Raw genomic sequence first — 15,805 nt, 5'->3', positions numbered from 1 at the left:
GAGTTGTGGATGGCTTTGTAACTTATTGTTAGTATTTTGAATTTAATTCGTTGGGCGAGTGGTAGCCAATGGAGGGATTGGCAGAGAGAGGTAGCAGACACTGAGCGGTTTGTAAGGTGGATGAGTCTGGCAGCAGCATTCATGATGGACTGAAGGGGCGATAGTCTATTTAAAGGTAAGCCAATGAGGAGTGAGTTGCAGTAGTCAAGGCGAGAGATAACCAGGGAGTGAATCAGGAGCTTTGTGGTTTCACTGGTTAGAAAGGGACGTAGTTTAGAGATGTTGCGGGGGTTGAGGCGGCAAGCTTTGGAAAGTGATTGGATGTGGGGCCGAAAGGAGAGTTCAGAATCCAGGATAACACCTAGCACCCTGACATGTGGGGACAGGTGGATGGTTTTGCCATTGCTCTTGACAGAGAAGTCAGGGGAAGAGGCACGTGGGGGAGGAAATATTATAAGCTCGGTTTTGGACAAGTTGAGTTTGAGGAAGTGGTGTGACATCCATATAGATATGTCGATTAGTAAGTTAGTGATGGGTGAGGAGACTGATGGAGTGAGTTGAGGGGTGGAGAGATAGATTTGTGTGTCATCAGCATAGAAATGATATTGAAAGCTGTGAGAGGCTATCAACTGACCCAGGGAAGAGGTGTAGATTGAAAATAAAAGAGGTCCAAGAACAGAACCTTGGGGGACCCCGACAGAGAAGGGAAGAGGAGTGTCTTTATGGAACTTGCGTTGTCCACTGGTGCGCAGTCATGTTGGAACAGGAAGGGACCATTCCCAAACTGTTCCCACAAAGTTGGGAGCATGAAATTGTCCAAAATGTCTTAGTATGCTGACGCCTTAAGAGTTCCCTACACTGGAACGAAGGGGCCAAGCCCAACCCCTGAAAAACAACCCCACACCATAATCCCTCCTCCACAAAATGATTTGGACAAGTGCACAAAGCAAGGTAAATAAAGACATGGAGGAGCAAGTTTGGGGTGGAGGAACTTGACTGGCCTGCCTCAACCCAATACCTTTGGGATGAATTTGAGCGGAGACTGCAAGCCAGGCCTTCTCGTCCAACATCAGTGCCTGACCTCACAAATGCGCTTCTGGAAGAATGGTTAAATATTCGCATAGACACACTCCTAAATTTTGTGGACAGCCTTCAAAGAAAAGTTGAAGCTGTTATAGCTGCAAAGGGTGGGCCAACTCAGTATTGAACTCTAGGGACCAAGACTGGGATGCCATTAAAGTTCATGTGCGTGTAAAGGCAGCTGTCCCAATACTTTTGACATTATAGTGTATTTATTGACACTTACATATACAAGGGTTAAAGCTGCACTCCAACTTTATTTGCATAAGTCAGCACTGCCCCCACTCCCCAATGCCCCCCAGGCCTTTTTTTAAAAAAAAAGCCTTATGCATACTTTTTTCTTGCAGATTCCTGATCTGGTCCACTGACATCATGGAAGTTTCCTCTTTTTCCTTGGCTAGCAGTGGGGGCAGGCATTCTCTAAGAACTATAATACTGTGATCCCAGCCTTCATAATAAAACACGCCCAGGGCATGTGTCAGCGACAGGCTAGGAATGTTGCGACTGTAGTACTGCCCAAAGTGCACAAGTGGTGCTGGAAAGAGCAGGAAGCTGGGGACAGCACTGAAGCATGTGGTAGACACTTTTTTTTAAATGGGAAGACACAAAAGGAAAGAAAATAACCTATAGGTCTGATTTGACTGAGGTTCAGCAGTATCTTATCTCCAGGAATCTCCCACAAATGGCGTGTGTCTCCAACTCCAGTGCATCCCTGTGCAAGGAACCACAAGATGGATCTGTACCTGTCATAAGGTGGACTTATATTTATTTGCCTTCCAGGCCAAAAGTTCCCAGTCTTTCCTTTCTGAAAACTTTTCAGGGGTTGCTGGAATGCATTCACAGTTTAGGTTTTGTGCAGGCCTCCATGGATCCCAACCCAATGCGGGTCTCCAGTAGCTATGATTGCTGATGACAATGCCTACTGCAGGTCTAAGCATGTTTGAAGCATATAGCTCTATAGCTGCCATGCTATCGAGTTTCTACATGTACTTTACTGCTGACATCATGTAAAATACATTTTTCTGCAGTGTTAAATTTGCAAAACAAATCATCCAAACCTATGCTATACTATTGTTCTATTTTTACAAACAATGGCTCTTAGCAGCCTTTATCTTGTTAAAAAATAAAACTTGGAATTTACAGTTTTAAAAAAGCAGACATTCTGCAGATACATATTAATGAAGATTGTGATTTAAACTGTTAAAGTAAAAGACAGCTTATGAATCCTGTTTCAATGATATTTCCAAACTATTTTATCATAACGACAGAAATCAAAAGCCGTTACCTAGATAACATCAAACATTACACATCTGACTAACATGTCATGTAGTAAAAACCGCCTAGCAAGCTGCTTTTGAAATATTTTTTGGACTTTAAATGGCATTAATTTTTCATGTTCTCCTCTCAGTTGCTAAAGGGAATTGTGTGCTGTATTACCGACACAGTCTGCAACAAAAAAAAAAACTTGGTTGAAAACAAAAAACTGGATACGTTCTTCTTGAAGATTACAACTGATGTCTAAAATGTGTCCCCTGAAATTTCCTTTGTCAAGCTGCAAGGAGAAAATATAGGAGTTTAATTGAGAAATGTTTGGATCAGCAAGTTGTCTTCCTTTGCAAAACATTTCAATCAAACGAAGCCTTTGTTAACAACCCTGAAGCGTATGGCTATAATACCATCAAATGTGGCTTCCCTAGGAATTATTGCAAAGTACAGAAGTAGTTTAAATGATGAGACCTTTGGGCTCAATGCGCGCTCAATGACTTACGAATCATATTCACTCTGTTTATTAGTTAATCTTTTTTTTAGTGCTCTGCAAAAATTGAATTTTAAGCTGAGGCAATGTTCCCCTTACAGATTGGCTCATCAGAAAAGAAGCAGAGCATGAGTAGAAGAACAAATGAAAGGCTCGATATTCTGGTCTCACCGTGCTCCAGCACAAAATGGAATTTGCTATAACTGATGAGCAGGAGTAAATAAGTAATACTCACCAATAATGAGCCTAAATGCCTCACTGTGTGTGGACTGCACTGTGTTTTGGAGGAGATTCAAAACTCAGATTATCTCCTTAATAATGGAGCAATCAGCAGGATAAAAAAAGAATTTATAAATGAATGGGTTATTCAAAGAAAAACAATAGTTTGCGTCATCCAGTGATTATTACAGCTTCAGTGATTTACAATTATTTAGTGTTATATATTGACCTATTTTTTACATTATTTGTGATACTTTAGAATATGTGCATATCAAATATTTATTTATATAGAGTAGCATCAGCATGTTAGTAGCATTTTACAGCAAGCATTAGTTCATTTCTGTCCCCCTATGGTGGTTACATAATTGATGTCCCTACTAGTTATACAAGCATAGAGTTCGTGGACTAATATTTTTTCCAGGTCATTTTTCAAGGCAGCATTTATTGTGCAGTCTCAGATTTTATATAAACAATTAAGCTTTAGTTCTGCCATTTTTTTATAATTGGTGGTAATTTGATTTGGAAAAGTCTGCTTAATAACCAAGACCAGTTCCCGATCTCTCCAACTAAAATATTCCTGGATTTTGGGGTAGTGTTGCAATGGATGCAATTTCGATATCTCGTCTTGCTAAATGGTTAAGGAGTTGCCTGTAAACCAGATTTGGAAAATAATGACTGTTTTCAATATTCTACATAGTACAATAATGGAAAAATTAAAGTGTACTTTGGGTTTGTTTCGAAAAATAGTGTAGTAGCCTATTTTCTAACTTGGTGAGTTCTTTATTGTTATCATTTTAAGAATGCATTAATTTGATTGTGATTTTATTTTAGTTTGTATAATCTTATTATATTTTTTTGTTAATGATATAACATATGAAATCAGAAATACAGTTTTTTATGTTTTTTTTTCTTTTTTCTCTTTTTCATGTGTTGTTTTGTTAAAGTTGTTTATCTATTTTGTATTACTTGTCTTATTGAGATATTTTGCAAGGTTATCATTTAGATGGTTCTTGGCTTTGGAACCTTGATGTTAAATGTAATAGACATTCAAAATATTTTGTAATGGTTCTTTTTTTCCCAAGACTCTATGTTTGAGCAGTTATCAAGACTGCGCTCTGCACTTTTAGAGGGGATCTTTAGCAGTTCCTAAAGCCTACTTTTGTACAGGGATGCAATTAAACCCAGTAAACACAGCCTGCTTGATCATTATGGAATCTTAAATGAACTTACCATGCATATTTGCTAAGAACTAATGGACAGACCACTCTCTTATTAGCTTCAGCATGAGAGGTTATGGGTCTCCCTATTGCAAAGTGACCCTCTAATGGCAGACACAAAGGACAGGTAAAATTTGCCTTTTGATAGCTTTTGTGAATTTTTAAAATTAAATTATAGCTTTTTTTATGGAATCTACTGCATTATAGGGAAAGAGCTTAAAATAATTTTTTAGTTGCTAAAAATGAGAGATGAATTATAATAATAAATGAATACATAGACAGATATTTGCTACAAATATAATGTTTAAATAAAATATTACCTAAAATTCATGTTCTGAAACCAGTTATGATTTTCTAAGCTGCATGAACAAAAGCTTCAAAATTGGGTGCTTGGTATGTGTTTTTGTTAAATACCTGGCAAGTGCCTTCAGGTGCTGGTTGAAAGTATGTATTTTTCCAAATGTCTCAGTACACCTATCAGAGCCTGTTAGGCATTGTGTCGCATTGGCCTCATTCACACTTGTGAATAGGGCTGTTAGCAAATACATGTGAGAGACTCAGCAGGGGTTCCTCGCGGTTAGCAACAGATGGCAAAGGCTGACAGCCCTCATCGCTGATCACACCTGCTTGCATGCAATCGCTCATGGAGCAATTACCTATGAATGATCCTCACTGGACGCAGACAGTCTGCATGCAGGGCAGATCCTTTCCAGGTATCACTCCATGAGCCATTGCATGGGAGCAAACATGATTAGCTGTGAAAGCTGTCAGCCTTCCATTGCTTTCAATTGCCATGAACCCCTGCTGGGCCTCGAGCATGTAATCGCTAATGGCCCCATTCACAAGTGTGAATGGGGCCTTACACTAACCAAAATGTTGCATGCATTGTCCAGTATGCTCGTTAATTTCAGCTTCTTCACCCGGTAGGCCTCCCTTCACAGTGCGAGCCAAACATAGCCTGAATAACACAGATACTAGATCTTTAAATGCATCCAGTGCTAATACTTTAAATTTCTTTGCACAGTGCCCATGCTGGCAGCATCCACTTTGTAGATATAATTTCCCAGAACTATCCTGCCCTTGCTCCTTTTATTGGCATGCTGTTTTTCCCAGAGGTATAAGCAGAATTTGAATTTAAACTACAGGTCTACTTAGGGCTTTATTTTTGGTGACATATGTAGCACAGACCCCTGACAAGGCTGGCCATTTTGTCCCAGGTATAATTCTCTATGAGAAAAAAATAAAGGGCAAGGCCTTCCAAAGGGGTCACAGTAACTGAACACTATGGTTGAATTTAATTACATTTTATTTAGAAAAAAACACACCATAATATCAAATATGACAAAATACCAAAAATAGTGGTCTGAGTATAACTTTCCAAAACATTAAAAAAGACAACCTTGTCATTTAAAAAGAGAGATTGCAGCTGCACATACATCCACACAATCAGACATACACACAGCTCAAAGGATGGGAGTTGATTGAAGTATTGTTTTTTTGAATCAAAAGAAATCTTTATTGTGCCAATAGTTATACATCACCGGTTACATAAAAAGAAACAACAAAAAACCTTTTTTTTTAACACCAGCAGGTATGTAAAGAACCATGGAAAAGAATAAAATTACAGCAAAGTATAACATACATAGTCATGTCTCATAGAAGGAAATAACAGGAGTATCCTAACATTAACATCCTATTACTACAAGTCCATGATCTACTACTGTATTAGTGTTGAATAGCATCTTCTTTAAAAGGCATAGTGAGACAAACTAGTGCATAATAATACTTAGAAGTCTTTTGACAACAATAACAGCCATCTATACTGAGTAGGCAGGAGCTAGCCCGCCAACCCAGCACAGAATAACAGAAGGCCAACGGGCCAAAAAATGAACATGTTCGTCCTCATTCTGCCTGCACATAAAGAGGTTTCCTCTCTAAGGTCTGTGAGTGCCTTCATAAGGTATATTCGAGAAATGATACATCTAGCAATTGTGCGGTTCGCCCCGCTACCGATCCTAACAAGCAATGCTACATTCCCCCCCGCACCCTATATTCGCACCGCTCAGGCTTGTAGCAACAACACCAATTGCGGAGGAGACAGCCCTGGAGTTGCCAGCCAGGCCTGCCATATAGAATGGAATTTGCCATTTGCATTTCTATGCTGATATGTCAGCTGCTCCCTGATAAGGATGTAATTAACTTGGTCCACCTATTGTTTCTTAGTAGGCACGCGTAGGGAAAGCCAGAATCTAGCCACTAACTTATAGGCTATATAGAGTAGTCTTATCACAGCTATGTTAATGGGGGGTGTACATTTTTCCTCATCAGTAGCTCCCAACACACAGATTGAGGGGTCTAATGGGACCTCAACCTGGAATACAGTAGAGATGGTTTTGGTTCTTTCCCCCCAGTACCGGTGCAGTTTGGGGAAGCGCCAGATTAAATGGATTAGAGAGCCTTCCTCCCTATTGCATTTAGGACACAGAGGAGACTCCCTCCTACCCCAGCGATGCAATTGTATGGGTGTGCGATAAGCTCTGTGTAGTAGAAATAGATGAGACAACCTGTGGGACTGTGAGACCGATGTAATCGGACCAGATAGGAAACACATCTCCCAGGTCTCCTCATCTATGTCTCCCAGATCCTGCATCCAGCCTCTCCTACATGGCAAAGTTGCCGAATCTTGTAGAGTTGACAGTAATAATGAATAGATATGGGATATTAGGCCTTTTTTCTCTATTCCGTAGAAGACATCTCGTACCAGAGGATGGCTTGATAACGAGAGGGAAGTTAAGCGCCCCTGAGCTTGTAGGGCATGTCTCAACTGGAGATACCGGTGAAACTGCTCTCTAGGTAAATTAAATTCTGCCTGAAGGTCCATGAAAGATTTTAGCACATTTTGATTATATAATTGGGAAACTAGCTGCCATGACTGAAAATCCTCTAATTTATGTACCTCCGCTAGATTTGGATTATGCCATAATGGGGTAATGTCTAGAAAACCTGCTATTCCTAAACAATGTTTAACTGCTGTCCAGAGTTTGTTCAGAAGTATTATAGTGGGAACTGATTGTGGTAGATTGGGTAAACCAGCCTCCAAGCCCGCCAAGGTCGTCACCGTCAGAAATCCAGTCTGCAACAGGTTATTGATCGGGTCAGATTCAGTTGGTAAGCCACCACCACTCAAGTGTTGTAGCTGAGAGGCATAAAAATACAACTTTGGATTAGCCACCGCCGCCGCTTCCCGATCTTTGCCATACTGCAATGCGGAGAGACGAATCCTAGCTACTTGTTTTTTCCATATCAAGGATCTGAATAGGGTGTCAATACGAGTGAACCATCTATGTGGTATCAACTGAGGAGGATTATGCATTATGTACAACAATTGGGGACACCACACCATTTTAATTGAGTTCATCCTACCAATTACTGACAGTGGCAACTTACACCAAGTATTACAAGTCATTTGGAGTTTCTTGAAAAGGGGTAGCAAATTCTCCTTTAGGTATTTGCTGATAGACACCTGTACACCCAGATATTTAAATGAGGAGACTATCTGTAGGGATTCCTCAGCAACCAACAACAAAATCGTTGGGTTTTCCACAGGTAAAAGTACCGATTTACTCCAATTGATGGAGAATCCCAACAAAGAGCCGAAGTATTGGATCACTGACATTGCGTTAGTAAGGGACTCAGTAGCATCACCAAGATAGAGGAGAGTATCATCCGCGTAGAGGGAAATTTTCTCCATGCCTGATTCCCTGTTGAAGCCCACTATAGAAGTAGAGGATCTTATTGTGGCTGTCAATGGTTCCAGGGCTAGTGCAAACAACAGGGGCGAAAGTGGGCACCTCTGTTGCGTGCCCCTGAAAAGGGGAAAAGAGTCAGTGAGATCTCCATTTATGCGTAGCCTAGCGGTAGGAGCCACATACAGCAGCTTCACCCAGGCTATGAACTTGTCTCCTAGCCCAAAGCGCCTCAGCACTTCCCATAGGTAAGGCCATTTGACACTGTCAAATGCCTTGGCCGCGTCTAAAGAAAGGATAACTTTGTTACCTGGGTTGTCCACAGGCAACTGGAGATTAAGAAACAGTCGCCTGATATTTAGGGCTGTAGACCTAAAAGGAATGTAACCAGATTGGTCCCTATGAACAATTTTATGGATGACTCTAGCCAACTTGGTAGCCAGAACCCTAGCCAGCAGTTTCACATCTGTTGTTAACAATGAGATGGGCCTATATGAGTCTGAAGAGTGGGCATCCTTACCTGGTTTCAACAATAGGACGATTACCGCTTCCCTCATGGACAAGGGTAAACTTCCCCGCTCCAGAGCATCTAGAAAAATCTCTCTCAGTTGTGGTATCAGGGTTTCAGCATACCGTTTATAAACCTCTGGCAGCAAGCTATCCGCCCCTGCAGACTTGCCAGGAAAGAGCCAAGGCCTCCATTAGCTCCTCCACAGAGAGGGGAGCATTCAGTAGCTCTACATCTGATGGTGGGAGTTGGGGAACCTGGCTATTCTTGAGAAAGGACCTAATTTCAGTTAGTGTTGACGAGACTTTGGAGGAGTACACATCAGCATAGAAATCCCTAAATATATTTAATATACCTGAGTGCAAGGAGTTCAGAACTCCCACGGGGTCAGCAATCGTCTCTATTAGGGATGAGCCAAACACCCCCCTGTTCGGTTCGCACCAGAACATGGTGGAAAAAAGTTTGTTCGAACACGCAAACACCATTAAAGTCTATGGGACACGAACATGAAAAATCAAAAGTGCTAATTTTAAAGGCTTATATGCAAGTTATTGTCATAAAAAGTGTTTGGGGACCTGGGTCCTGCCCCAGGGGACATGGATCAATGCAAAAAAAAGTTTTAAAAACGGCCGTTTTTTCAGGAGCAGTGATTTTAATAATGCTTAAAGTCAAACAATAAAAGTGTAATATCCCTTTAAATTTCGTAGCTGGGGGGTGTCTATAGTATGCCTATAAAGCTGCTTGCTATGGGGCCACTCAAAGCGAGGGTGGGGCCAGGGGAGTCGAAGAGGGACCCGAGAAGAGGAGGACCAGGGCTGCTCTGAGCAAAACCAAAGTACAGAGCAGGCAAGTATAACATGTTTGGTATCTTCATTGAAATAAAAAAAAAGACTTTACAATCACTTTAAGGTGGGTACAGGCAGATCAAAATTCGGCTGGTTCAGCAGGGGAATAGAGGGGAGGATTCCTGCATCCACCTCGCTTGTGTATATGGGGGAATCCATTTGTTTTCCACTGGCTGAACAAAAAAAAAAAACTATCCATTCATACCCAGGTTTAGACATTTATTGGTGCACTTTTTAATTACACAAAGATATATTCAATTTCATAGCAAAAAATATTATTACTCAATATGCTTACAAAAAATAAATATTTCCCTAAATTCCATTTTAAAATAAAAGAACCAACATTTGCCACATTGTATATAAGGTAGTTGACATGGAGTGGATTATTTTTCTCAACAAAGCTAAAGTTTTTTTTTTTACTTCCCAAATAAATGGATGGCTGAATACTAGTCACTTGATATTCCTTATAGGATTATGGGCTTATGCTATTATGCCACATCGCAAGCAGTGACAGGTGGTACCAATGTCTCTTGCAAGCAGTGACAGGTGGTACCAATGTCTCCTTTATTTTTAAAATAGTCTGCTTTCGCTAACAAAGTGCTTTCTCACCTTCCAGCCTTCTATAACTTTGAAATTACAGTCTTCGCATTTGATAACTGCACCTGACTAGATAAAAAGATGTACTAGAAAATGAATCGCACTACAGCATAAAACGTGAGAGTTACGATGTTACCATTTGCTGTTGTGTTAATTAGTGGCAGTATTACATAGCATCACTTTCATCTTTCAAATTCCAACAATGTTTGTGAAAAAATATTTCAAAATGAGTGTGAATGCAAACTAAGGTTAATAATTCTGAACAAATAAGCATTGAATTATCAGACAATTAAGCAAAGAGTACGTTTTCTACAGTATTTAATGAAATACACCAGTAGAGTGTGATCATTGTTCTTACAAGTTGTTGCCCTATGACTTGAAAGAATTTAATTAATTCACAGTCTTTCAAAGGATTCTGTGTGAGCATCTCAGAGCAACATGCAAAACACAATTATTATTAAAGCCAGATTGATTTCAGTTAGCGTGCTGGTAAATTTTCAGGTAGTCTAAGGTCAACCACTGAAAATATTTTACCAGAAACAATGCTTTTGATATACACCTAACAAATTATAATGTGGATGAGTTTAAAAAAAAAAAAATTTAAGAGAGAATTCCAGGTTTTTCCAGGAGAAAAACCAACAGTGCGTTTTTAGGATACTAGTTTATGGAGTTAAAGTGGTATTAAACCCAAAACCAAAAATGTATGATTATGCAGCTTACCAATCATTAGAGGTGATGGCTGCATTGGTTTTGTTTCTTTGGTTTACTTCCCTCTGTTTTTATCTGGTGATCTGGCACACCTCCTGTATTAGTGAGTGAGAAACACAATTCTGGATGAATGAACACGGGAGGCACAGCAGCCAGCAGCATTGCCAGTCTGGGAGGAGGGGAGTGTTAAATGTATTGGCAGATTTAGATGCACTAACAGATTGAAGCCAATCTCCAGCTCACACTTTGTAATTAGTTACAACATACATTTTTCTTCCTTTTGGGATAAAGGATTTTCATGAATAAAAAAAAGCTGTTGGGGGCGTGGCTTGGACGGGACCCGAGATGGTGGCTTGAGGGAAGAGTTCCTGCACATCGAGGACGAAAAAAAGCTTTAAATAGGATCCATACGTCCTAAAATCATGGGCAAAAGCTCATCAACACCCCACACATTAAAAGAAACCGGGACTCAGCTTACTAATAACATCCCGGAGATGTTTCGAACCCAGCCAACAGGACAGCAGGTGGAGACGCAGGCCTCGCAGGCCTCATCCCCGGCCTCAATTAGCAGCGCAGCCGAATCAATGACAGAGAGCTACGGCGCTATGGCTCCCAACCCAAGCCTACTTGATCTCCAGAGAGATTTGCAAAGAGTAGCCCTAGATATTAAGCACATGCTGACGGCAGCCATATCGGATCTCAAATCAGACATCCAAATGATGAACCATCGCCTTACTGAAGTGGAGGAAACTTCCCATTTACAGGCAGCAGCAATCAGGCAAGTGCAAAAGACTTATGACTCACAGCTACCGCATATGTTTAAACTCCACAGACAAGTGGAAGATTTAGACAACAGGGGCCGCAAACGAAATATTAGGGTGAGGGGGTTCCCTGAAGGAGGGGAACAGGCTACACTTCCACAAACTGTCTGCGCCATTTTCAATGACTTACTCAACCATCCAGCAGATACTCCTATTGAGATGGAGCATCTGCATCAGTCTCTGAGACACCCTCCCCGTGACTCTGAACCCCCCAGAGACATTGTGTGCTGTATTGTTAACTTTCCTCTCAAGGAGGAGATACTCTGGAAGGCAAGAGACAGGGGCCACATTTTGCTTAATGGCGCGGACATTAAGTTATTTCAAGACCTCTCTCAGATAACTTTACAGAACAGGCGCACTCTACGTCCCCTGCTGGAAGCATTATGCGCCCGCAATATCCAGTACAGGTGGAAATTCCCGTTCTGTTTCTCTGCTTCCTCTAGAGGTCGCACAGTGCTCCTCCGGACCCCAGAAGACCTGACTGCCTTCTCTGAACAGCTTGATATTCCGCAGGTCGACATGCCTGATTAGTACTCCTTCTACTTTCCTGCTGAGCCATGGAAACCAGTATCTCACTCTTTATCACCGAAAGCCCCAAGGCAACACTCCAGACGTCGTAGGCTGGACCCCACATCACCCAGTGATCACCATGCAGGTCGCATGAACCATGGATTGCCGCTACCCCTCGTAGGGGACACCAAGACGCTTAACTGTTGGTCATTTCTTCCCACAGCTCAACAGTAGCCAAATGGGGATGCCTCCTGTTTGTTCTGTTTGTTCTGTTATTTAACTTTTTGCTTGTTTCCCTCTCCACTTCTACTGAACCATCGGACTCTGGAAGGCTGTCAATGTCCCATGGAGAACTGGACCACATTGATCCCCCTGGGATCCAGCTGACCCGCACCTCTGAACTCTCCTGTACAGGTACTGTTATATCCTACTTGTTAGTACACCTTCAAGGAACCATCTGCAATGCTGGCTGCTCTGTCAGACCCCCTCCCCCCCGCCCTATCATAGGCGCCTTAGAGGCTCCGTTTACCACTAATCCCTCCCCCAGAGACTCTGCTTAACAACCCTACAAGTTGGTAATGATTAGGAACCCAGAATGCTTACAGGATGTGTGATTTTGTGTGATTTGTGTGATCTTCTTGCATTCACCAGCTGTTACTTGGTGGGGAGCTCAATTCCTAACTGTCCGGAGGATGTCTCCCGCTTCTAAATGCCTCCCCTCTGACACAGGTCTGTATTTCAGGCCTGTACAGCTGTAGAAACGGCTCCAGACTGATCTTTCTTGCTGTTGAAAGCATTGACATTCTTCCTGATGGGGATCAGGGTTGCCCTCAAACTTTATGCTTCCGTTATGCTTCTGATAGGGGATTATAGATATGTTCTCATCACACTGTTCTCATGTCTGCGATAGGAGGTTTAGCTTGGAGCATTGGTATGATAACTTAGGATGACCCGCAGACCCGCCTGGGGAAGGGGGGGGAGGCCTGTTAGACAGAGGGTGGACTTTCCCTGATGGGATCCTATCAGGACGCCCTCTTCCCTTCTTTTTATGCTAAGGGACACAATGGAGCCCAGATTTAATCCCTACCCTGAGATCATACTTACTATGCTTATGTTGCTTAGTCAATACTTATATACACAGGCATTGGGTGGCACTGATGTGCTCTGCGGTCTCAGCCGAGATAGCTGGTCACAGTAAGGTGAACAAATATCGATGTCTTATTGTCATTGCACAGGATCTCATGGCCCACCATTCCTTGTGGAAGCTTCTCAATTAGCTGTTCCTAAGCGTGAAATATAAGTCTTCGGAAGGGTGGACCTTCTAGACCCATAATAAAAGCGAGCAACCTACTTGGATAGAAGAGGGAGTTATATATTTATATATTTGTTTATCTGTTTAAATGTTTATGTGTTTATAAGTTTACAATTTTAAAGGTCTGTTTGAATGTTTACCTGGAAAGATAAAGCTCTAAGTTACTAATGCTTAGTAACTATTCGTCTTTCCAACTGATATCTATGCTACATTTCTGCTATTTTGTGTTTCTACCGGTCTGGTTCTCACTTTCTATCTAACCTATACCCATTTCGCAATCGTTCTACATGTTGTTTACTGAGCTGGGTAAACCCATACGTCCGGCAGCCTCTATGTGAGCCCTTTAATCCTTAAGCCCTATTCCATAAATCTGTTAAATTTTACTCAACATCCTTTGATTACCTATCTGCGGTTCTTCGTCCTCCTTAGTGCTAAACCTCATGTTCTATTCCCAGTTTATTGTCCTCCCTCAGTTTTCCTAACAGAGTGAAGCTGACACTCCGGACTCCCCCCCATTGGGTGGTTAGGTGTGCCTATAACCGCCTCCGGTAAACTCTTGCACTCCTAGTCAGTGGGTACCACGATGGTGCTATTTCTACATTTTTAACCTTACCCCTTTTCCCCGTTCTGTGATTTGGTCACTCTAGACCTACCCGTCCCTATTTCCTTTCCACCCTCTAATGTACCCCCTCCCCCCCCTTTTTTTTAGGTCTCTTTCTATTGGTGGGGGCCACTCCTCCCTCTCCCCTCTCGCGGGGCTCAGTGGGTATTCCCCGGGATGCTCGGTTGCATGCACGAGACACTCACATATATATCTTACTCCCGTTAGCTTGTAAAATGCAGAAGGAATCGATCCTTAGGCAACAATTGTCACTAAAATGCCTCTCGCTAAATGTCAATGGCTTAAATCTCCCAGAAAAAAGGTCACAGATACTAACAGCATTGACCAAACACAAAGCCCACTTTCTCTTACTGCAGGAAACACACTTCCGATCGGATGCAATCCCCAAACTAGAGAACCATGTGTACAAACGGCAATTCATTCCACAAACCCAGATTCTAAAATGAAAGGGGTATCGACACTGATTTCCAAACACAGATTTTCAACTATTGGATTTGATGGTAGACCCTGGTGATAGATATATCTTCATTAAGGCTAAAAATGCTTCCAAACCGATCACGTTGGCAAATATGTACTGTCCTAATGAACACCAAATATCATTCTTCAGGAAAACCTGTGACCTCCTCTCTTCATTTCTAGAAGGGATTGTTCTATTGGGAGGAGACTTTAATGTTCCACTCAACCCGGCCCTAGACACTTCCACAGGCACAATTACTCTCTCGTACCAGGCACTTCGCCAAATTAAACTCCAACTACAAAACCTACACATGGCGCACTATGTTCCCTAATGATAAAGACTATACCTTCTTCTCTCCTCCACATCAAAAATACTCAAGGATTGACTATTTCTTTCTCTCACAAACAGACCTATCAATCCTCACACAGGCCACCATAGAGCCGATGATTCTGTCAGATTACCATCCCATCACAGTGACCCTCACGTTTCCAGAATCAAACAAAACAACGAAAACCTGGAGACTAAACCCATCCCTGCTGAAAGACCCCGAAAATCTTAGATGAATACGTGCACGAATCCAAACGTATTTTAAAGAAAATTCTACCCCAGACGTAACACCCAGTACGCTCTGCGAAGCACATAAATGTGTTTTAAGGGGGAAATTAATATCGTTAGCAACAATAGCCAAAAAAAGACATCAAGAGCAGATCAAATCACTTATTGAAACAATTAACCGTCTAGAAATATCCCATAAACGATTGTCCCTACAAGTTACACTGCAGAATCTTTTGCATGCCTGCTCCACTTTGTTAGACGAGTTAGGGAAACGCACCAGAAGACGATATGTTCTCAAACAGAAAGTGTTCTACGAACATGGAAATAAGAGCTGGAGACTGCTGGCCCGCACAATACAGGCAGCTAAGACCTCTTTTGTGATTCATCATATTTGGGATAGTCAAGGTACACTGCTCTCTAAGAGTGAGGACATAGCCAAACATTTTGAAAAATTCTACTTGAAGCTCTACAACTTAGCATGAGGGGAGGGAGAATTGACCAACACACCCAACCGTTCCTCTCAAATAAGCGACTTCCTAGCTCAATATTGCCCTAAACCTGTTTCTGCAAAACAGGCGGAAGTCATGGAAAGCCCACTCTCCATGGAGGAACTAAATTTAGCAATAAAACAAATGAAAGTAGGTAAAAGCCCGGTTCCCGATGACCTCCCCTCACTATACTACAAGTGCTTTCTGGATGATCTTGCACCTAAGATGTTACAAACATTTAACTCTCTATTAAGTCCCCACGCTTCCTTAGGCAGAATGTTAGAAGCCCACATAGCAGTTATCCCAAAAGAAGGCAAAGATCCCTCACAAGTATCCAACTATAGGCCAATTTCCCTGTTCAATG

The sequence above is a fragment of the Aquarana catesbeiana genome, linkage group LG04 (assembly GCF_042186555.1).
Source record: "Aquarana catesbeiana isolate 2022-GZ linkage group LG04, ASM4218655v1, whole genome shotgun sequence".
Lineage (NCBI taxonomy): Eukaryota > Metazoa > Chordata > Amphibia > Anura > Ranidae > Aquarana > Aquarana catesbeiana.
Note: the sequence above shows the minus strand (reverse complement) of the source record.